The sequence below is a fragment of the Meles meles genome, chromosome 1 (genome assembly GCF_922984935.1).
Source record: "Meles meles chromosome 1, mMelMel3.1 paternal haplotype, whole genome shotgun sequence".
In the NCBI taxonomy this organism is placed as follows: domain Eukaryota; kingdom Metazoa; phylum Chordata; class Mammalia; order Carnivora; family Mustelidae; genus Meles; species Meles meles.
In genome coordinates, this window is record NC_060066.1 from 181,476,517 (window position 1) to 181,499,639 (window position 23,123).

General features: G+C 38.3%; 1 protein-coding gene and 1 pseudogene across 2 annotated transcripts in view; both read left to right on the forward strand.

The window, feature by feature from the left end:
• The window catches only part of ZSWIM5 (zinc finger SWIM-type containing 5), a 214,023-nt gene that overhangs the window by 62,110 nt on the left and 128,790 nt on the right, over positions 1-23,123 (forward strand). The gene's annotated exons all lie outside the window — the stretch shown is intronic.
• LOC123947220 lies at positions 17,437-18,050 on the forward strand (annotated as a pseudogene).

Below are 23,123 nucleotides of genomic sequence, written 5' to 3' on the forward strand. Positions count from 1 at the left end.
ATGGAACAGATTAGAGGCCTTTCTTAGAACTATTTTGAATGCACATAGAGTTCTGCAAAGCAGGGACCTTTCCTATGATGGTAATTGTACATTTAGTAGTGAAGCTGGCAAGTTGCAATATATATATATATATATTTTTTTTTTTTTCCTCTTTTCTTTGTAGTAATTGGGATGGACTTTATCTAGGAAAATTATTTCTTCAATATGACATTTCATCTAAGCTGGCTGGTATCTACATAAAAAGTTTAGCCATTTTTTAAAAAAAGATTTTATTTATTTATTTGATAGGCAGAGATCACAAGTAGGCAGAGAGGCAGGCAAAGAGAGAGAAAGGGAAGCAGGCTCTCTGCTGAGCAGAGAGCCCAATGCGGGACTCGATCCCAGAACCCTGAGATCATGACCTGAGCCAAAGGCAGAGGCTTTAACCCACTAAGCCACCCAGGCGCCCCTAGCCATGTTTTGAATTAGGATTTCTCACAGAATTTAGGGTTTTAGGTATATTTAACTCTTTCTGAAGTTGATAATGTTCATCTTTTTTTATTAAAGATAATAAAACCTTTATTAATTAAAAAAAGACATCGTCTTATCCAAAACTTTTCATTTATGCCCAAGGACTCTATATTACAGCAGTGAAAACTCAGAACAAACAATTCAGCAAGGTTGATCGTTAATACCAGAAATTGGGTGGTGTAGGACCAAAGATGATCATATTGTGGGTCAGGAGTGGACAGGGAAATCAGAGAATTAATTTGTGCTATATCAGCTATTCAAGGGAAAGTAAGTTGATTTATAATAGGGCTGGCCAGTAGAGCTAAATCCTTTTTTTTTTAAGTCTGACTGACTTTTTAATTGAATTCTGACTGTTCCATATACTCCCCTAGCTACAAGGACTGTAGAGATAAGTAAGACATAATAGCTGTCCTTAGGGAGCTTATAGTCAGTATGAGTATGTATATTTGCAGTTGTGTGTATATAATGCCCATGAAGTCTGGAAATAGATATTTTTATGTATATTTAAAATCAAAGAAGTCCTTGGGACACCTGGGTGGCTCAGTGGGTTAAAGCCTCTGCCTTCAGCTCAAGGTCCTGGGATCTAGCCCCACATCAAGCTCTCTGCTCAGCAGGAAGCCTGCTTCCCTCTCTCTCTCTGCCTGCCTCTCTGCCTATTTGTGATTTCTCTCTCTCTGTCAAATAAATGAATAAAATCTTAAAAAAAAAAATCAAAGAAGTCTTTGATGACAGGTATATTTGCCCGTGTTTCCAGACTTTTTGGTTACCATATGGTGTGTGTGTGTGTGTGTGTGTGTGTACACAAAATTAATAGTGTAAGTCCTTATTAGAAAAGCTGTATGCCAATGGACTACCATGCAGCCATCAAAAGAAATGAAATATTGCCATTTTCAGTGATGTGGATGGAACTAGAGGGTATTATGCTGAGCGAAATAAGTCAGTCAGAGAAAGACAATTATCATGATCTCTCTGATAGGAGGAATTTGAGAGGCGGGGGGGGAGTTGTGGGGGGTAAGGAAGGAAAAAATGAAACAAGATGGGATTGGGAGGGAGAGAAACTATAAGAGACTCCTAATCTCATGAAACAGACTGAGGGTTTCTGGGGGGTGGGGGGTAGAGATAGGGTGGCTAGGTTATGGACATTGGGGAGGGTATGTGCTATGATGAGTGCTGTGAAATGTGTAAGCCTGATGATTCATAGACCTGTACCCCTGGGGCAAATAATACATTATATGTTCATTAAAAAAAGAAAAGCTGTATGCAGAATAATTTGGACTGCATCATCGACTTCATTCTTTGTTAGTCACATTATCAGATAAACATACTTTTATTTCTTGCCTCTTAAAAAAATCTTTTTTAAACTCTGTTAACTTCTGTCAGCTATTGTTCTATTTCTTTATTCTCTGTAGCAAAGCTTTAAGAGCTTTCTCTGCTTGTTAACTCCCAATTTCTCTCCTCCCATTTTCTCTTAAACCCATTTCAGCCAGTGTTGACTATACTATTCCCTATCTGTCCTCATTGTAGTCACCAATGATCTCCACATTATTAATTGTCATTTCTTAGTCCTTGTCTGTCAGTGGCACTGATAACTGCTATCAGTAGTAGTATTTGATCACTCCCTCATCCTTGATTTATTTTCTTCACAAGGTTTCCAAATATGATGTTCTCTTACTTTTTCTCTTACCTCACTGGCACATACTTCTTAGTCTCTTTTACTTATTTTTCCTCTTCTCTTTTTCCCCTTAACTTAAAAATTTTTTTAGAAAATATCACAGTAAAAAAGTTGGCTGTTTTTCTTTTGATGTACAGTTCTATGAATTTTAACATGTAAATAGATTTGTGTAACTGGTACCGTAATCAAGATACAGAACAATTCCATCACCTCCAAAGCATCCTTCATGTTATCCCTTGTATAATCACAATTTAGAAGTCACCTGGAACTACTGCTCTCCATCATTATAGTTTTGTCTTTTTGAGAATACCATGCCGGGTGTAACCTTTCTAGACTGGCTTTTTTTACTCAACATAATGCCTTTGGTATTTTCTCTGAAATGTTACATGTATTATTGTTTGTTTCTTCTTATTGCTGAATAGTATCCTTTGTGTGGATGTACCACAATTTGTTTATACATTTGCCTGTTAAAGGACATTTAGGTTGTTTCCAGTTTGCTTTGTTTTGGGCAATTATGAGCAGAACTGTTATAAACATTGATAACCAGGTTTTCATTTCCCTAGGGAGAAATCCCAGGAGGATTTACATTACATATACATTAAGTATATGTTAGCTTTGTAAGAAACTGCGAAATACTTTTCCAGAGTGCTTGTACCATTTGGCATTCCCACCATCAACATGAAAGTCCTACTTGTTTTGTATCCTCACCAGCACTTAGTATTGTTAATATTTTTAAATTTTATCCACTCTCATTAGTATATGGTAATATCTCATCATAGTTTTAATTTGTATTTCCCTAAGGGCTAATAATGTCAGCATCTTTACATGTGATTACTTGCTATTTGTATATTTTCTTAGAGAGGTATCCAAATGTTTTGCCTGTTTTTGAATTGAGTTGTTTTCTCATTGTGGTTTTGAGAGTTCATTACATATTCTGGATGTAGGTCCTTTGTTGGATATGTGTTTTGCAAATATTTTCTCCTACTCTGTGTCTTGTTCTTGCATCTTTTTAGTGACATCTTTGGTAGAACAAAGATTTTTTTAACATTAATGAAATCCAACTTATCAGTTTCTTTTTATGTATTGTGCTTTTGGTGACATGTCTAAAAACTCTCTGTGTAACCCCCGGTCATAAAGATTTTTAATGTTTTATTCTAAAAATTTTATACTTTCACATTTTACATTTAGTCTATAATCCATTTTGAATTATTTTTTGTACAAAAGGTGAAGTTGAAGTCAATATTCTTTTTTTTTCTTTCATATAGACATTCAGTATCTAACCCTGTGTGTTGAAAATACTATTCTTTTTTTTTTTTGAAAATACTATTCTTATTTCATTGAATTCCTTTCGTGTATTTGTCAAAAATCAATTGACTGTATTTGCGTGGATCTATTTCCAGATTCTCTGTTGTTTCATTGATTTGTGTTTATCCCATTACCTTGCTGTCTTGATTATTATATTTATAGTAAGTCTTTTTTTTTTTAAAGGTTTTATCTATTTATTGGGGGGGGGGGAGAGAGAGAGCACGCACAATGAGCAGAGGAGAAGGGCAGAGGGAGAGGGAGAAGCGGATTCCCCACTGAGCAAGGAGCCTGATGTGGGACTCAGGCCCAAGACCCTGGGATCAGGACCTGAGCTGAAGCAGACACTTAACTGACTGAGCCACCCAGGCAGTCTATTTATATTAGTCTTCAAATCAGTTAGTTTGATTTTTCTAACTTTATTATCTCTCAGAATTATTTTAGCTGTTCCGGTTCCTTTTAGAATTGGATTGTCTAAATTAAAAAAAATTCTGCTGAATTTGACTGGTATTGTATTAAACCTATATATCAATTTTGGGAAAATTGAAATCTTTTCTATGTTGAGTCTTCTGTCTATGAATAACATAGGTATCTCTATTTAGGTCTTTTTGAATTTCTTTCATCACTCTTTTGAGTTTCCAGCATATAGATCCTATATATGTTTTGTTAGACTCATATTTACATATTTTACCTTTTTTGAAGTTTTTATACTTGGTCATTTTTTAAAATTTCAGTTTCCATTTATACATTGCTAGTATAAGGAAATATTTAATTGTGTATGTTCACCTGTAACCAACTCCTTGCTAAATGCAGTTATTAGTTCTAGGAGATTTTTGTAAATTCCTTGGGACTTTCTGTATAGACAGTCATGTAATCTTTGAAAAGTGATAATTGTATTTCTTCCTTTTCAATATGTAGGCTTTATATTACTTTTTCTTGCCATGTGACACCAGTTAAGATTTCCAGTGTGATACTGAATAGGAGTGGTGAAAGTATATATTCTTGCTTTATTCTGGATCTTAGAAGGAAGGGATTGAATCCTTGATCAGTAAGGATGATGTTGGCTGGAGAGTTTCTGTAGATAATACCCTTTATCAGACTGAGGAAATTTCCTTCTATTCCTAGTTTGCTAAGAGTATTTTTTTTAACTTTTCTTTCCCATTTTTAAAAAAATATTTTATTTATTTATTTGTCAGAAAGAGAGAGCACAAGCAGGGGCAGTGGCAGGCAGAGAGAGAAGCAGGCTACTCACTGAGCAAGGAGCCTGAGTGGGATTCAATTCCAGGACCCGGGGATCATGACCTGAGCTGAAGGAAGGCTTCTTCTTCTTTTCTTTTCTTTTCTTTTTTTTTTTTAAAGAGTTTATTTATTTATTTGATAGACAGAGATCACAAGTAGGCAGGGAGGCAGGCAGAGAGAGAGGAGGAGGAAGAAGACTCCTCACTGAGCAGAGAGCCCGATGCGGGGCCCGATCCCAGGACCCTGAGATCATGACCGGAGCCGAAGGCAGAGGCTTTAACCCACTGAGCCACTCAGGCGCCCCTCTTTTCTTTTTTTAAAAAAAGATTTTATCTATCTATTTGACAGAGAGAGAGATACAGTAAGAGAGGGAATATAAGCAGAGGGAGTGGGAAAGAGAAGCAGGGTTCCTGCCAAACATGGAGCCTGATGTCATGCGGGGCTCCATCCCAGGACCTTGGGATCATGACCCTAGTTGAAGGCAGACGCTTAACAACTGAGCCACCCAGGCTCTCCTAAAGGCAGACTCTTAACCAGCTGAGCCACTCAAACTCTTGAGTCCTAAGAGTTTCTTTTTAACTTATTTTTTTTAATCACAAATGGATGTTAATGTTTTGTCAAGATGTTTTTTTCTGTATCTGTTCATAGGATCATATTTTAAAATCTAGATCATTAATATAGTAGATTACATAGATTGATTTTCAAATATTGAGCCAGCTTCACATTTGTAGGACAAAGCCAACTTTGTTGTCGTGTGTTATTCTGGATTCAGTATGCAGACACTTTGATGAGAATTCTTGTGATTGTGATCATGAGGAATATTGGTCTCTTGTTTTCTTCTCTCCTTCTTTCCCTTCTCTTTCCTTATTTTGTTTATCTGATTTTGTCTGGTTTTAGTACCAGGGGAGTGCTGGCCTCATAACAAGAACTTGGAACTGTTTCTTCTACTTCTGCTTTCTGGAAGAAATTATATAAAACTGGTATTATTTTTTTCTTCAAATGTTTGGAGGTTTTTGCCTGTGAAACCATCTGTTCTTGGGAGATTCATTTTTCAGAAGAATTTTATATATTTATTTTTTGGGGGGGTGGGGAGTAGGGGGCAGAGGGAGAGAGAGGGAGAATCTTAGGCAGTCTCCATGCTCAGCATAGGGCCTGTCTTGGGGCTTGTTCTCAGAATTGTGAGATCATCACCTGAGCTGAAATCTAGTCAGCTGCTTAACTGACTGATTCACCCTGGTGCCCCCAGAAGAATTTTTAACTGCACATTTAATTTCTTTAATAAATATGGAACTAATTAGATTACCTATTTTAATGTCTGGTGAGTTTTGGTATTTTGAGTTTTTGAGAGATTCATTTAATCCAGTTTGTTGGATTTGTGTGTGTAGATTTATCTCTAATCATTCTTCATAATCCTTTTAATGTCTACATGGTCTGTAGTGGTATTACCCCTTTCATTCCTAAAATTGGTAATTTGTGTCTTCTCTTTTTCTCTGCCAGTCTTGGTAGAGATTTATCTTTTTTATTAATTTTCTAGAGAGCCAGCTTTTGGCTTGAATGATTTTTCTCTATTGTTCTGTTTTCAAATTCTTCAAAAGTTTGGAGATTTTCCCATTACCTTTTTTTTTTTTTTTTTTTTCATTTTTAGTTGAAGTATAGTTGCCATATAATAGTATATTATTAGTTTCAGGTATACAACATAGTGATTTGACAATTACAGTTGATCTTTCAACAACCTGAGGGTTAGGGGTACCACCAACCTCCGCACAGTCAAAAATCCACTTACAACTTTTGACTTTTCTAAAACTTAACTACTAATAGCCTACTGTTGACTGCAGGCCTTACTGATAATATAAATAGCTGATTAACTTATACTTTGTATATGTATTATATCCTATATATGAGCCACCCAGATGTCCCATTGTTACATTTTTTAAAAAACCAGTTACCAGGGTTGCCTGGGTGACTCAGTGGCTTAAGCCTCTGCCTTCGGCTCAGGTCATGGTCTCAGGATCCTGGGATCGAGCTCCACACCGGGCTTTCTGCTCAGCAGGGAGCCTGCTTCCCCCCCTCTCTCTGCCTGCTGCTCTGCCTACTTGTGATCTCTCTTGTCAAATAAATAAAAAAATTCTTAAAAAAAAGCACAAAAAGTTACCTGTGATGATAGGTGATACAGTTTCCCCAATTTGGAGGGGGTGGAGGGAGAGTAAGAAAACCAACTCATTATTAATTTTTTATTAAATATCACTCACCTTATGCTCGTGTAAGGGTAGGCTATTTCCATGCAAGTCTTGCACATGACGATTGTTCCGTGTGATGACTACTTAGGCATTGCTGCTAACACAAAACCGTCTCATACAGTTCCTTCTTTGTTTTTTTTTTAAGATTTTATTTATTCATTTGACAGAGAGAGCCACAGCGAGAGAAGGAACACAAGCAGGGGAAGTGGGAGAGGGAGAAACAGGTTTCCCAAGGTGCAGGAAGCTTGATGCGGGGCTCGATCCCAGGACCCTGGGATCCTGACCTGAGTGAAGGCAGATGCCTAACGACTGAGGCACACAGGCGCCCCTCATACAGTTCTTTTTGTACAGTTATTAGATGTTCACACAAAGAAACACACATACACAACAAATAAGTTTAATAATTGTACAGCATGATGATTATTTACTATTCATTAACTGGAATAGTGGATCATCATAAAGGCCTTTATTTTCATCTTCATGTTGAGTAGGCTGAGGAGAAAGAGGAGAAAGCGTTGGTCTTGCTCTCTCAGGGGTGGCAGAGGCAGAAGAGGTGGAGGAGGTCGGAAGAGGCAGGAGAGGTATGACACTTGGTATAACTTTATAGAAATACATCATAATTTCTGTCTGACTTTTTTGCTTTTTCATTTTTCTAAAAATGTTTCTATATAGTACCACTCCTTTTTCCACCATTTGCTTTATTTCAGTGCTTATATCCTACAAGGGTCTATGACATAAATGAAATCAAAGCTGGCCCTTCAGCCAAATTGTCTAACTTCAGTTTGTTTTCTGTAACTGCTTCTTCTACATCTTCTTCCTCATTGTCTGGCACTGGTTCAGTAGCACTCATCTCCATTAAGTTACCTTTTGTTAATTCCTCTTGTGTGGTATCACATAGCTCTTGAATTTCTCCAAGAAACATATTTTGAAACTCTTCACACGCCCCCCCCCCCGCCCCCCCCGCCAACCTTTTCTTTTTTGCCATATCCATGATTTCATTGATTGACCCTGTCGTAAATTCTGTGAAGTCATGCACAAGATCTGGACATAGTTTTCTCCAGCAAGAATTTATTGTTTTGGGCTTGATGCCTTTCATGGCTTTTTCTATAACAACAATGGCGTTTTCAGTGGTGTAATCCTTCCACACTTTCATGATGTTCTTTCTATTGGGGTTCTCCTCCTTCATGTTGACAATCTTTTCCATAGGATACTATGCATAACGAGTCTTAAAGGTCCTTATGACCCCTGATCCAGAGGCTGTATTAGAGACATTGTATTTGGGGACAAGTAGACTACTTCGATGCCTTTGGTGTTGAACTTATGGGGTTTTGGTTGACCATGGCACTGTCCAATATCAGAAGAACTTTAAAATGCAGTCCCTTACTGGTAAGGGACTTCTTGACTTAAGGGATAAAATATTGATGCAACCAGTCCAGAAAAAGGGTTCTTCTTGTCTAGTCTTCTTGTTGAATAACCAAAAGACTGGCAGCTGGTGTTTATCTTTTCCAACTTCAAGGCCCAGGGGTTAGCGACTTTATAGATAAGGCCAGTCTGATCATAAACCCAACTGCATTTGTGCAAAATGGTAGAGTTAGTCTGTCTCTTCCTGCCTTAAATCCTGGTGCTTGCTTCTCTTTCTAACTTATAAATGTCCTTTGTGGCATTTTTTTTTCCCCCAGAAAAAGGTATGTTGTCTACGTTAAAAACCTTTTCAGGCAGATATCTTTTCTCCTTTGTGATTATTTTAGTGGTGTCTGGGAACTTGTTACTGCTTCTGTTATATTGACATTTTTTTTAAAGATTTTATTTATTTATTTATTTGACAGACAGAGATCACAAGTAGGCAGAGAGGCAGGCAGAGAGAGAGAGGAGGAAGCAGGCTCCCCGATGAGCAGAGAGCCCGATGCGGGGCTCGATCCCAGGACCCTGAGAGCATGACCTGAGCCAAAGGCAGAGGGTTTAACCCACTGAGCCAGCCAGGCGCTCCTATATTGACATTTTTTAGGTAAAACCTCTTTCTAAAATGAAACCATCCTTTGCTGACAATAAATTCTCCAGGTTTAGATCCTTCACTTCCCTTTGCTTTAAGTTGTCCTTCATTATTTTTTTTTAAAGATTTTATTTATTTATTTGACAGAGATCACAAGTAGGCAGAGAGGCAGAGAAACAGGCTCCCTGCTGAGCAGAGAGCCCGATGTGAGGCTTGATCCCAGGACCCTGAGATCATGACCTGAGCGGAAGGCAGAGGCTTTAACCCACTGAGCCACCCAGGTGCCCCTAAGTTATCCTTTAACGACTTCACTTTTCTGGAATCATGTTAGAGACAGTAGTATGCCTTGCTTATAGCAGTCCTGCACTCACATAAAAGCTGCATTTTCAGTAGGAGATAAAAAGGTATTTTGCAAGAAGTGCAATGTTTTCATACCTGCTGGTATAGCTGCAGCAACAGCTTCATGAATTTCCTTTTCTTTTTTCTACCATGGTCCTTACACTGGATTCATTTATCTTGAAATGAAAGATAACCGCTGCTGCTGGCCTCAGTCTATGTAATATCAAGCAATTCAACTTTTTCTTAAAATGTCATGAGTTTTCTCTGCTTTTTGGTAGCACTTCCAGCATCACTAATGTTAACTCAAGTTTGTTTTTTTTTTTTTTTTAAAGATTTTATTTATTTATTTGACAGACAGAGATCACAAGTAGGCAGAGAAGAAGGCAGAGAGAGAGGAAGGGAAGCAGGCTCCCTGCTGAGCAGAGAGCCCGATGCGGGACTCGATCTCAGGACCTGGGATCATGACCTGAGCCGAAGGCAGAGGCTTTAACCCACTGAGCCACCCAGGCGCCTGTTAACTCAAGTTTTATGATATTGCAATAAACACAATGAAAAATATGTTGAGAACCACAAGAAATCACTTTTTACTGCAATATATGCAATTTACTAGAGAAACTGTCACATGTTGTTTTAAGTAGGTGCTTGCAACAAGAGGTGGCTATGAAATTATTACAGTAGCACATATGCACTACAGTTAATTTTATGCAATTATGATGTAATACCGTATCTTTACATTTGCTTACATTTCTCTAGACTGCAAATGGCACCATGTATAATCTGTAAGTATGTGCTTAAGGTTTGATAAGTTTTAACTTTTTTTCCTTTTAAAGGGTTTTTATTTATTTATTTGGGAGAGAGAGAGCATACAAGTTTGGGGGAGGGGCGGAGGGAGAAGGAGAAACAGACTTCCCACTGAGCAGGGAGACCAACACAGGGCTCCATCCTAGGACCCCAAGATCTGGAAGCAGATCTGAGCTGAAAGCAGACACTTATTACTTGACTGAGCCACCAAGGTGCCCCAGCTTTGATCACCACTGCTTATTACCACTTACTGCTGCTGTTCCCTTCAGTACTGCCACTATAGGATTGCCTGGGGGTCTGGGTATGAGAGAATGGAGGAAAGAAAGAAAACATGGGGGATTTTCACACTCTTGTGTATTAGGAGTTCCCTTTCCTGCTCTGAGCTAGAAAAGGGGCTTCTCTTCGAGCTATCTCTAGGTCACCCCATTTTTCACATCTAGATTTTTTTGATGTATTAAATTCAGGCTTTAGGATCCTAGAGGGAGGGAAAACCCAGATATGATAGAATTTGGGTCTTCCCCTGTCCACCTGCTAATAAGGACTTTTCAGAGTCCTCAAATACTACCTTTAGCATTCTGTCCAAGGTTTTGTAGTTGCATTCAATAGGAGTGATAGAGTGAACTGTGATTACAGCTCCAGAATCCCTGTCATTTTGTTTTAACCTATTTCTGTCTATATTTTTTGTGGATTTCTTAAAGGCAGCATATGGTTGGGTCTTACTTTCTTACCCAACCTGATAATCTTTGCCTATTTACTAGGATATTTAGACCATTTATTCAAGATTATTGATATAGTTGTGATCAAATCTACCATGTACTATTTGTTTTCTTTTTGTCCCATCTATTATTTGTTCTCTTTTTCTTATTTTTCTGCCTTCTTTTTGGATTAAATATCTTTTATGTTTCCATTTTATCTCCTTTTTAGGTTTATGAGCTATAATTCCTTGTATGCCTATCTGAGGGCTTATAGTATACATGAGAGACCAGCAAACTTTTCCCATAAAGACCCACATAGTAAATATTTTAGATTTGTTGCACTATACTATCTTTTTCATAACTATTTGACTCTGCCATTGTCGTACAAAAACAGCTAGACACAATATGTAAATGAATGACTCTGGCTTTGTTCCAATAAAACTTTATTTTATTTTAAAGATTTTATTTATTAATTTGACGGAGATCACAAGTAGACAGAGGCGCAGGCGGTGGGGGAGGGGGGCGGAAGCAGGCTCTCTGCTGAGCAGAAAGCCCAATGCAGAGCTTGATCCCAGGACCCTGAGATGATGACCTGAGCTGAAGGAAGAGGCTTAACCCACTGAGCCACCCAGGCACCCCATAACTTTATTTATTTGTTAAGATTTTATTTATTTGTTTGTCAGAGAGAGAGAGCACAAGCAGGGGGAGCAGCAGGCAGAACAGGCAAATGAGAAGCAGGGTCCTGTCTGAGCAAGAAGCCCAATGTGGGACTTGATCCCAGGACCCTGGGATCATGACCTGAGCTGAAGGCAGATACTTAACCAACTGAGCTACCCAGGTGTCCCTCCAATAAAACTTTATTTATGAAAATGGGGAGTAGGCCAGATTTGGCCTGTAAATTATAGTTTGCCAACATCTGGTCATATCTTTAATTTAACACAATCTACTTTCAAGTGATATTATGCTACTTCACTTGTATAACCTTTCCACAATACACTTCCATTTCTGGAGCGCCTGGGTTTTTTGGTCTATTAAGTTTATGCCTTTGGCTCAGGTCAATCTCTGGGTGCTGGAATCAAATCCCATGTCCTTGGGCTATCTGCTTAGCAGTGAGTCTGCTTCTTCCTCTCCCTCTACCCCTCCCCCCACTCGTGCTTGCTCTCTCTCTCAAGTAAATAAATTAAATCTTTAAAAGAAATAATACTTCCATTTCTTCCCTACCAGCCTTTGCACTATTATTTTCTTGCATTTTACATGTGATTTAAATTTTATAGAATATGTATAAGTAAGATTGCTGTTGTTTTTACTTTGAATAGTCAATTATATTTTCTGGGATCATGGGATCCCTGAGATCATGACCTGAGCCAAAGGCAGATGCTTAACTGACTGAACCACCCAGGTGCCCCTATTTTCAGGAGACTAAAATAAAAAATGAAAGAAGAGATTATGCTGAGTGAAATAAGTCAAGCAGAGGGGCACCTGGGTGGCTCAGTGGGTTGAAGCCACTGCCTTCGGCTCAGGTCATGATCTCGGGGTCCTGGGATCAAGCCCCGCATAGGGCTCTCTGCTAGCAGGGAGGCTACTTCCTCCTCTCACTCTCTGTCTGCCTCTCTGCCTACTTGTGATCTGTCTGTCAAATAAATAAATAAAAAATCTTAAAAAAAAAAAAGAAATAAGTCAAGCAGAGAAAGTCAATTATCGTATGGTTTTACTTTGTGGAGCATAAGAAATAACATGGAGGGCATTAGGAGAAGGAAAGAATAGTGAGATTGGGGGAAATAGGGGGGGATGAACCATGAGAGATTGTGGACTCTGAGAAACAAACTGAGGGTTTTGGGGGGATAGGTAAGCCTGGTGGTGGGTATTAAGGAGGCCACATACTGCATGGAGCACTGGGTGTGGTGCATAAACAATAAATCTTGAAACACTGAAAAAAATAAAAATAAAAAATGTAAACTATCTTATCACCCTCAAAATAAAATAAGTAAATAAATAAATTTATCTACATTGTTACAGTTTCCAGTGCACTTTTGTTTTCATGTGTGTGTAAATGCAGATTTCCATCTGCTATAATTTTCCTTCTGCCTGAAGTTCATTTAAAATTTCTCCTGCTGCTGAATTCTTTCAGCATTTTTAAGGGTGTGTGAAAGTATTTCACTTTTATTTATTTATTTTTAAAATTTTTATTTAGTCTTTAGAGAGAGAATGCATGAGTGGGGAGAAAGAGAGAATCCCAAGCAGGCTCCGTGCTCAGTGTGGAGCCTGATGCAGAACTTAATCCCATAATCTGAGATCATGACTTGAGCCAAAATTAAGAATTGGATGCTCAACCAACTGAGCCACCAGGCGCCCCTCACTCTTATTTGTGAAAGATATTTTTGGTTGGGTGTAGAATCCAAGTTGACAGCCCTGCCCAATTTCAGTACCATAAAGATGTTTCTCCATTCTTTTCTGGCATGCATAGTTTCTGTCAAGAAAGCTGCTGTCATTTTTATTTTTATTCTTCTGTATATAATATTTCTTTATTTCTCTGACTCTTGTTAAGCTTCTCTCAGTAAAAATAACAGCTTTTTTGAGATATAATTGAAATACCATAAAATTCACCTTTTTATTTTTATTTTTTAAAAGATTTTATTTATTTATTTGACAGACAGAGATCACAAGTAGGCAGAGAGGCAGACAGAGAGAGAAGGGGAGGCAGGCTCCCTGCTGAGCAGAGAGCCTGATGTGGGGCTTGATCCCAGCACCTTGGGCAGAAGGCAGAGGCTTTAACCCACTGAGCCACACAGGCACCCCAAATTCAACTTTTTAAAATGTATACTGCCTGCATCTCTGGCTACTTATGATCTCTGTCTGTCAAATAAATAAATAAAATCTTTAAAAAATAAATAAAATGTATAATTTGTTGGGTTTTAGTGTATTCACAAAGGTGTACAACCGTCGTCACTAATTTTAGAATTTTGTCTCTCAAAAATGAAACCCAGTGCCTATTAGCAGTTACTCTCAGTACTCCCCCACTGACAACCACTAATCTAATTTCTGTCTCTATGCATTTTCTTTTCTAGACATGTGATGTTTACAGTGATACAGTCTGTGTAGTCTTCTGTGATGGACTTTTTCTTGGCACAGTGTTTTCAAGGTTCATTCATGTTACAGCAGTACTTTATTCCTTTTTTGTGTCAAATAATATTCCATTTTATGAATAGATCACATTTGTTTATTCACTCATCAGTTGATGGACATTTAGCTTATAGCCATTTCTTGGCTTTTGTGAATGATAATGCTGTGAACACTTGTATATAAGTTTTCATGTGGACATGTGTTTTCATTTCTCTTGGGTGGATACCTAGGAGTAGAATTGCTGGCTGAATATGGTAATTCTGTGCTTAACATTTTCAGAAGTTGCCTATTTTTAGAAGCAACGACAGCATTTTAGATTTCCATCAGCATTGTATGAAGTTCAAGTTTCTCCCCATCCTTGTCAATACTCATTATTGTCTGTCTTTTAATATTAGTTATCCTAGGAAAAAATTAGTCATCCTACTGGGTGTGAAGTGGTCTCTTACTGTGATTTTGATTTCCATTTTTCTAGTGACTAATGATGTTCAGCATCTTCTCATGTGCTTATTTCTCCAAAGAAGATACACAAATATCTGATAATGTCTATTCAAATCTTATGCTCATTTTTAACATTGAGTTGTCTTTTTTTTTTTTTTTTTTAGATTTTATTTATTTATTTGACAGAGAGAGATCACAAGTAGGCAGAGAGAGTGAGAGGGAAGCAGGCTCCCTGCCAAGCAGAGAGCCCGATGCGGGACTCGATCCCAGGACCCTGAGATCATGACCTGAGCCAAAGGCAGCGGCTTAAACCACTGAGCCACCCAGGCGCCCCCCCCCTTTTTTTTTTTTAAGATTTTATTTATTTTAGAGAGGGAGAGAGAGAGCACAAGTAGGGGGAGGGCCAAGGAAGAGGAGAGTTATAATTTCAAGCAGTCTACAACCAGCATGGAGCCCAAGCAGGGTCTGAAATCATGACCTGAGACAAAATCAAGAGTAGGACATTAATTGACTGAGTTGCCCAGCTCTTTCCTTTTTACTGTTGAGCTGTAAAAGTTCTTCACATATTCTTGGTACATTTTCCCATCAGATAGATGATTTACAAAAAATTCTTCCATTCTGAGCCTTGTCTTTTCACTTTCTCAGTGGTAGCCTTTGAAGCCAAAAGGGTTTTGATTCTGATGAAGTCCATTTACTTATTTTTTTTCTTTCATTGTTTTTGCTCTTGGTGTTATATCTAAAATATTATTGCCTAACCCAAGGTCACAGAGACTCTTTTGTTTTCCTTTAAGAGTGGTATAGTTTGGGGCGCCTGGGTGGCTCGTAAAATCTTAAAAAAAAAAAAAAGAGTGGTATAGTTTTAGCTCTTGCATTTAAGTCTGTGGTCCATTTTGAGTTAATTTTTGTGTATGGCATGAGGATATAGTTTATAACTTTATTCTTTTGCATGTGAATATCGCATATTCCCAGTATCATTTGTAGAAAAAGGTGCTTTTTTTCCACATTGAATGGTCTTGGCATCCTTGTTGAAGATCAGTTTACCATAAATGTAAGGAGTTGATTTCTATGTTCTCAATTCTGTGCCATTTATATATATGCCTTTATATATTTAGATATTCTGTCTTTATGTCAATATCATACTGTCTTGATTACTATAGCTATATAGTAAATTTTGACATTGAGAAGTATGAGTTTTCTAATTTTGTTAGTTTTCAAGATTGTTTTGGCTATTGGGGGTGCTTTGCATTTCTATATGAATTTTAGGATCAGCTTGTTAGTTTCTTCAAAAATGATAGCTAGGATTTTGACAAGTATTACGGTGAATATAGATCAATTTAGGTAGTATTGCCATCTTAACAATACAGGATATAAGCAAAAATCCATTTATACTGCCTTTTGTATTTACCTATATAGTTACCTTTATCAGTGCTCTTTTTCTTTGGTTCATTCGAATCAATATCTAGAGTCTTTTCATTTTAGTTTGAAGGACTCCCTTTACTATTCTTATAGAACAGATTTGCTAGCAGTGAGTTCTGTTTTTGTTTATCCATGACTGTCTTAATTTCTCCTTCCTTTTTATATTTTAAAAATTTTTGTTGTGGTAAAATACATATAACATGAAATTTACCATGGGATTTTTTTTTTTTAAGATTTTATTTATTTATTTGACAGAGATCACAAGCAGGCAGAGAAGCAGGCAGAGAGAGAAAGAGAGGGAAGCAGGCTCCCCACTGAGCAGAGAGCCCGATGCGGGGCTCGATTCCAGGACCCCGACATCATGACCCGAGCCAAAGGCAGAGTCTTTAACACACTGAGCCACCCAGGTGCCCCTACCATGGAATTATTTTTAAGTATACAGTTCATTGGTATTAAATACATCCATAATGTTGTGTAACTGCCACTACCATACATGTCCATAAATCTTTTCAACTTGTAAAACTGAAACCCTATATCCATTAAACAAAGACCCCCATTTCCACCCATCTTTCTAGCTCCTAGCAACCAGTTTTCTTTTCTTTCTTTTTTTTTTTTTTTTAAGATTTTATTTATTTATTTAATAGATAGAGAGAGAGCACAAGTAGGCAGAACGGTAGGTAGAGGGAGAGGGAGAAGCACGCTCTTCGCTGAGCAGGGAGCCCAACGTGGGGCTCAATCCCAGGACTCTGGGATCATGGCCCAAGCTGAAGGCAGCTGCTTAATTGACTGAGGCTCCCTTTTTTCTTTCTTTCTTTTTTTTTTTTAAAGATTTTATTTATTTATTTGAGAGACGGATAGAGAGAGAGAGAAGGGGGAGGAACAGAGGGGAAGGGGACTCTTTGCTGAGTAGGGAGCCCAGCTTGCGACTTAATCCTGGGACTCTGAGAACACGATCTGAGCCAAAGGCAGACACTTAACTGACTGAGCCACCCAGGCACCCCCACACAGTTTTATTTTCTGTCTCTGATTTTGAATACTTTTAGTATTCCTATTAGTGAAATCATACAGTAGTTGTTTTTTTGTCACTGGTTTATTTTATTTAGCACAGTGTCTTCAAGCTTCATCTATTTTGTAGCATATTGCAGACTTTAATTCCTTCTTAAGACTGGTTAATATCCCATTGTATGTATATCTACATTTTGCTTGGTGATTTTTTGCTTGATGGAGTCGTGGATAATTTCCATGTTTTAGTTATCATGAATAATACTGCTATGAACATGAGTATACAGATACCCTTTGAGAAGTGTAAGTGCTGAATCATGTGGTATTTTTTTCTTTTTTGCTCTCTATAAGAGACTCTTTGAGATAGAACTGTTATATAATATGCTAGTTTTGTTTTTAATTTCTTAATTTTTATTTTTTATGATTCAGGTTTTTATTTAAATTCTAGTTAGGTTAAATACAGTGCAATGTTTTTCAGTAGTAGAACTCAGTTGATTCATCACTTACATATAACACCCAGTGCTCATTACAAGTGCCTTCCTTAATACCCATTACCCATCCCCCACCCACCACTCCTCCAGCAACCCTCAGTTTATTCTCCATAGTTAAGAGTCTTGGGAGAAACCCTCTTTCCTTTCCATCCATTGGCAGCCATCAGCTCAAAGGTAAGCCAAGATGGACACTTACAAGTACATCCAGGAGCTGTGGAGGAAGAAGCCATCCGACGTAATATGCTTTCCTCTCAGGGTGTGCTGCTCGTAGTACCCCAGCTTTCTGTGCTCCACAGGGACCCCTGCCCAACCAAGCCTGATAGAGCATGCAGAGTGGGTTACAAGGCCAAGCAAGGTTATGTCATACATCGGATTCATGTTTGACATGATGACCATAAATGCCAAGTTCCGAAGGGTGCTACCTATGGCACTCCTGTCCATCATGGTGTTAACCAGCTGAAATTTGCCCCAAGCCTTCAGTCTGTTGTAGAGGAGTGAGCTGGACACTACTGTGGAGCTCTGAGAGTCTTGAATTTTTACTGGGTTGGTGTAGATTGCATGTACAAATTCTTTGAGGTTATCCTCATTGCTCCATTCCATAAAGCTATCAGAAAAATCCTGACACCCAGTGGATCACCAGACCAGTCCACAAGCACAGGGAGGTATGAGGGCTGACATCTGTAGGCTGCAAGAGCTATGGCCTTGGAAAGGGTCACAAATTCCACCACACTACTGGTGGTTCTCACTATGAGATATAAGAGAAAACACAATACTTTCCAGCTCCACCGTTACCACTAATATAAGTAATGTTTGTAAAATCCTTACCTAATAAACAATTTAGGATAGTTATGGCTGCTTAAAACTGTTCTTTAATTTGTCTCTTAAAATTTGTCTCTTAAAAGTTATCTGCAGGGGGCGCCTGGGTGCCTCAGTGGGTTAAGCCTCTGCCTTCAGCTCAGGTCATGATATCAGGGTCCTGGGATCGAGCCCCGCATCGGGCTCTCTGCTCAGCTGGGAGCCTGCTTCCCCCTCTCTGCCTGCCTCTCTGCCTACTTGTGATCTCTGTCCAATAAATAAATAAAATCTTTATTAAAAAAAATTAGTTATCTACAGATTGTTCCATGAATGCATTGTCAAATTATTAAAGTTAAAGTAAAATAATGTTTAAAGACTGTAAGTGAGGGGCACCTGGGTGGCTCAGTGGGTTAAAGCCTCTGCCTTCGGCTTGGGGCATGATCCCAGGGTCCTGGGATTGAGCCCCACATCGGTCTCTCTGCTCAGCAGGGAGCCTGCTTTCCTCTCTCTCTCTCTGCCTGCCTCTGCCTACTTGTGATCTCTGTCACATAAATAAATAAAATCTTAAAAAAAAAAAAAAAGACTGTAAACAATGGTGTATCTTGTTTCTAATAAGATAAATGCTTTTGTCTTTGCTTTATCTTATTAAGGAGTTTATATGTCAGTGTTTAAAATGCTGTTTGGTATAGATGTAAAATAAATTCTGTAAAAGTAGAATGCAGAAACTAGCCATGTAGATTTGTTGGTACGTGTAATATAAACTACAGCTTTTTGGGGGGTGATGTAATGCCCTGGTTTACTCCCAAATGGCTCTTTTTAAGAGTTTGGTAAGAACAAGCTTTTAAAGTTGGATTTTCTTGGAAATGTGAAAACTATCCTAATCTTTTATCATGATGATATGCAGAATAATGTTACCTTGGAACCACATTTTTAGGTTGAATCCAGTATTTTTCAGGGGTCTTAAGCTCAGTTAAATGATTTTCAGAAAACTGTAGACTGAAAGCCTCTTGAGACCTAAATTACCTTCCACTCAAAAAGATCCTAAATCATATATATTTTGCATGTGGAGGTTGTTTAACTAAAGGAGTAAGTGTTTATTAAATTAAAAGGAAAAAAAAGAGTCCTTTATGGTTTGCCTACCTCCCTTTTTTAATTTTTTCTTAAAGATTTATTTATTTAGGGGAGAGAGCACACATGTAAGCATGAGGAGGTGTAGAGGGCGAGGGAGAGAGAGAATCTCAAGCAGACTCCCTGCCCATCACAGAACCCAACACAGGGTTCAATTTCAGAACCCTGAGATCATGACCTGAACCACACTCAAGAATCAGATGCTTAACCAGCTAAGCCACCAAGGCGCCCCAACCTCTTCTTTCTCTTTTTTTTCCCCTTCCCATATGTTCATCTGTTTTGTTTCTTATTTTATTTTATTTTAGTTTGTTTCAATTTTTTTTAAGGATTTTATTTTATTTGAGAGAGTGAGAGCATGAGAGGGGGGTGGGTCAGAGGGAGAAGCAGACTCCCCACTGAGCAGGGAGCCCAATGCAGGGCTCGATCCCTTGACTCTGGGATCATGACCTGAGCCAAAGGCAAACACCTAACTGACTGAGCCACCTAGGTGCCCCTCAAGTTTTTATTTAAATTCTAGTTAGTTAAAATGCAGTGAAATACTGATTTCAGGAGTAGGACTCAATGATTCATCACTTACAATACCCATTGCTTATCCCAACAAGTGCCCTCCATAATACCCATCACCCATTTAGGCCATTTCCTTCCCTCCTCCCTTCCATTATCTCTCAGTTTGTTCTCTGTAGTTAAGAGTCCCTTATGATTTGCCTCCCTCTCTTTTCTTTTTTCCCCTTCCCCTTTATTCATCTGTTTTGTTTCTTAAATTTCACATGAGTGAAATCATATGGTATTTATCTTTCTGACTGACTTATTTCACTGAGCATAATACACTATAGCTCCATCCATGTAGTTGCAAATAAGATTTCATTCTTTTTGATGTCTGAGTAATATTCAATTGTATATATATGCCACAGCTTCTTTATCCATTCATCAGTTGATGGACTTTTGGGCTCTTTCCATAATTTGGCTGTTGTTGATAATGGTGCTATAAGCATTAGGGTGCAGTACTTTTGTATCCTTTGGATAAATAACTAGTAGTGTAATTGCTGGGTCATAGGGTAGTTCTGGTTTTAACTTTTTGAGGAACCTCCATACCGTTTTCTAGAGTGGCTGCACCAGTTTGGACTTCCACCAACAGTCCCCTTTCTCTTCGTCCTCACCAATATCTGTTGTTTCCTGTGTGTGTGTATGTGTGTGTGTGTGTGTGTGTGTGTGTGTGTGTGTGTGTTTTAAAGATTTTATTTATTTGAGAGAGAGTGAACAGTGGGAAGGAGCAGAGGGAGAAAAGCAGGACTCCCTGCTGAGCCAGAAGCCTGATTTGGGGCTCAGTCCCCGGACCCCGAGATCATGACCTGAGCTGAAGGCTTACCCTACTGAGCCAGACAGGCACTCCTCCTGTGTTGTTGATTTTAGCCATCCTGACAGGTGTGAGGTGGTTTCTCTTTGTAGTTTTGATTTGCATTTCCCTAATGATGAGTGATGTTAAGCATCTTTTTATATGTCTGTTGCCATCTGTATGTCTTCTTTGGAAAAATTTCTGTTCAGGTCCTCTGGCCATTTCTTAACTGGATTGTTTATTATTTGGGTATTGAGTTTGATAAGTTCCTTATAGTTTTTTAATTCTAACCCTTTATCAGATATGTCATTTGTAGATATCTTCTCCCATTCTGAAGGCTGACTTTTAGGTTTTTTTTATTGTTTCCTTTGTTGAGCAGAAACTTTTTAGTTTGATATAGCCCCATTTATTTAGTTTTCCTTTTGTTACCTTTACTTTTGGTGTCTTATCTGAAAAATCATTGCTGAAACTGGTATCAACCGACAAGTAGGGGCTCACCTTCATGTTTTCTTGTAGGATTTTTATGATTTCAAGTCATACATTCAAGTCTTGGTTTCATTTGAGTTAATAGTTGTGCATGGGGTATGATAGTGGTCCAGTTTCCTTTTTTTCCATGTGGCTGTTCAGTTTTCCCAGCACAGGTTTTCACCTTCCTCTCTGATATGGATGCCTTTTATTACTTATTCTTGCCTGTTTACTCTGGCTCTGACTTTAGTGCTAGGAAAATAGGAGTAGCAAGAGTTGGGTATACTTAGGTAGTTCCTGATCTGAGAGGAAAATCTTAGTTTTTCGCTTTTGAGGATGATGTTAGCCGTGGACTTACCATAGATAGCCTTTATTTTGTTGAGATACAGTCTCTCTAAATCCATTCTGCTGGGAGTTTTTATCATGGATGGTTGTTGAATTTTGTCAAATGCTTTTTCTGCATCCATTGCAATGAAGTTGGTTAAGCGACTGCCTTCAGGATAGGCCATGATCCCAGAGTCCCAGGATTGAGTCCCACCCATTTCAGGCTCCCTGCTCAGCGGGGAGTCTACTTCTCCCTCTGCCCCCCACCCCACTCTTGTGCTTTCTCTCCTTTCTCTCTCATCTCAAATAAATAAATAAATAAATAAAATATTTTTTTAAAAAAGTAAATGTTTGGTAGAATTCACTTTTGAAGCCATCTGGACTTTTGTTTGTTGGGAGTTTTTTGGTTCAGCTTTGTTTCAGTTTTATTACCAGTAATTTGTTTGTTTAGATTTTCTATTTCTTCCTGATTTATTCTTGGAAGATATTATGTTTGTAGGAAGTTTTCCTTCTTCTATTTTGTCTAATTTGTTGGCGTATTGTTTTTTATAGTAGGCTCTTATAATCCTTTGTATTCTGTGGTGTTGGCTCTTTTTGGAAGAAAGCTGTGCTAGGAGTGGTGGTAAGAGAAGGCAGAGGTTGAGATCAGTAGTACAGATATGTTTAGTATGATGCGAGACATCTAAGTGGAAACAATCTAGTAGGCAGTTGAATCTAAGAATTTCAAATAAAAAAAAAGAATTTTAACTGTAGAAACTAAGTCCTAAACTATAAATTAAACCACAAATTTGGTATAGTCCGTATACAACCTTCAGTTTAGATTTTGGATAGTAACCCTTTATCCAATATGTCATTTACAAATATCCTCTCCCATTCCATCAGCTGCCTTTTAGTTTTGTTGATTATTTCCTTTGCTGTGCCTAGGCTTTTTATCTTGATGAACCCCAGTAGTTAATTTTTGCTTTCGTTTCCCTTGCCTCAGGAGATGTGTCTAGTAAGAAGTTCCTGCGGCCAACATCAAAGAGGTTGCTGCCTATTTTCTCCTCCAGGATTTTGATGGTTTCCTATCTTACATTTAGGTCTTTCATTAATTTTCAATTTATTTTTGTGTATGGTCTAAGAAAGTGGTCCAGTTTCATTCTTCCTGCATGTCCAGTTTTCCCAACACCGTTTGTCGAGGAGACTATATTTTTTCCTGCTTTGTGGAAGGTTAGTTAGCCATACATTTGTGGGTCCATTTCTGGTTCTCTATTCTGTTACATTGATCTGTGCGTCTGTTTTTTATTGGAGCTTCAGTATAAAACACATAATGGAGAGCACAATTGAATAAGATACCCCAACACAGTTGTGTACTTCATCATAAGAAAACTCCACTGTTGTGATTCGACTTTGGGTTTACTTGGGCAGAACAAGAATTCTAACTTTTCTTCTCACTGGTAGGGATGAAAAGAAAGCACTGCTCTTAGTTGTTATGCTACTGAGTCCCACTAGAAGCTGTGTCTGTTCCACCATCGTTGCTCAGGTTTTGCTTCCTTCCTAGCATCTTTCAGCTCTTGCTTTTTTTCCAATCTAAACCAGAAAGAAAGGAAATGATTCTGTTTACATATGCACAGTTTTCCTAGGATTATCCTCTGCTGCTTTTTTCCAGTCTGGGTGGAAATTCTTTCTTGAATTCTTCTCTGCCGCTTCCTGTTCTTTGAGCCTGGAACTGTTATAAAAGCTAATTGGCATCAGACACAAAAGATTATTCATTAACTTTTCTCTAAGACCCACAGCTCCTTCCAAGCCTGATTCTAATTTTTTAAAGGAACTATCTCTTTCTTTTC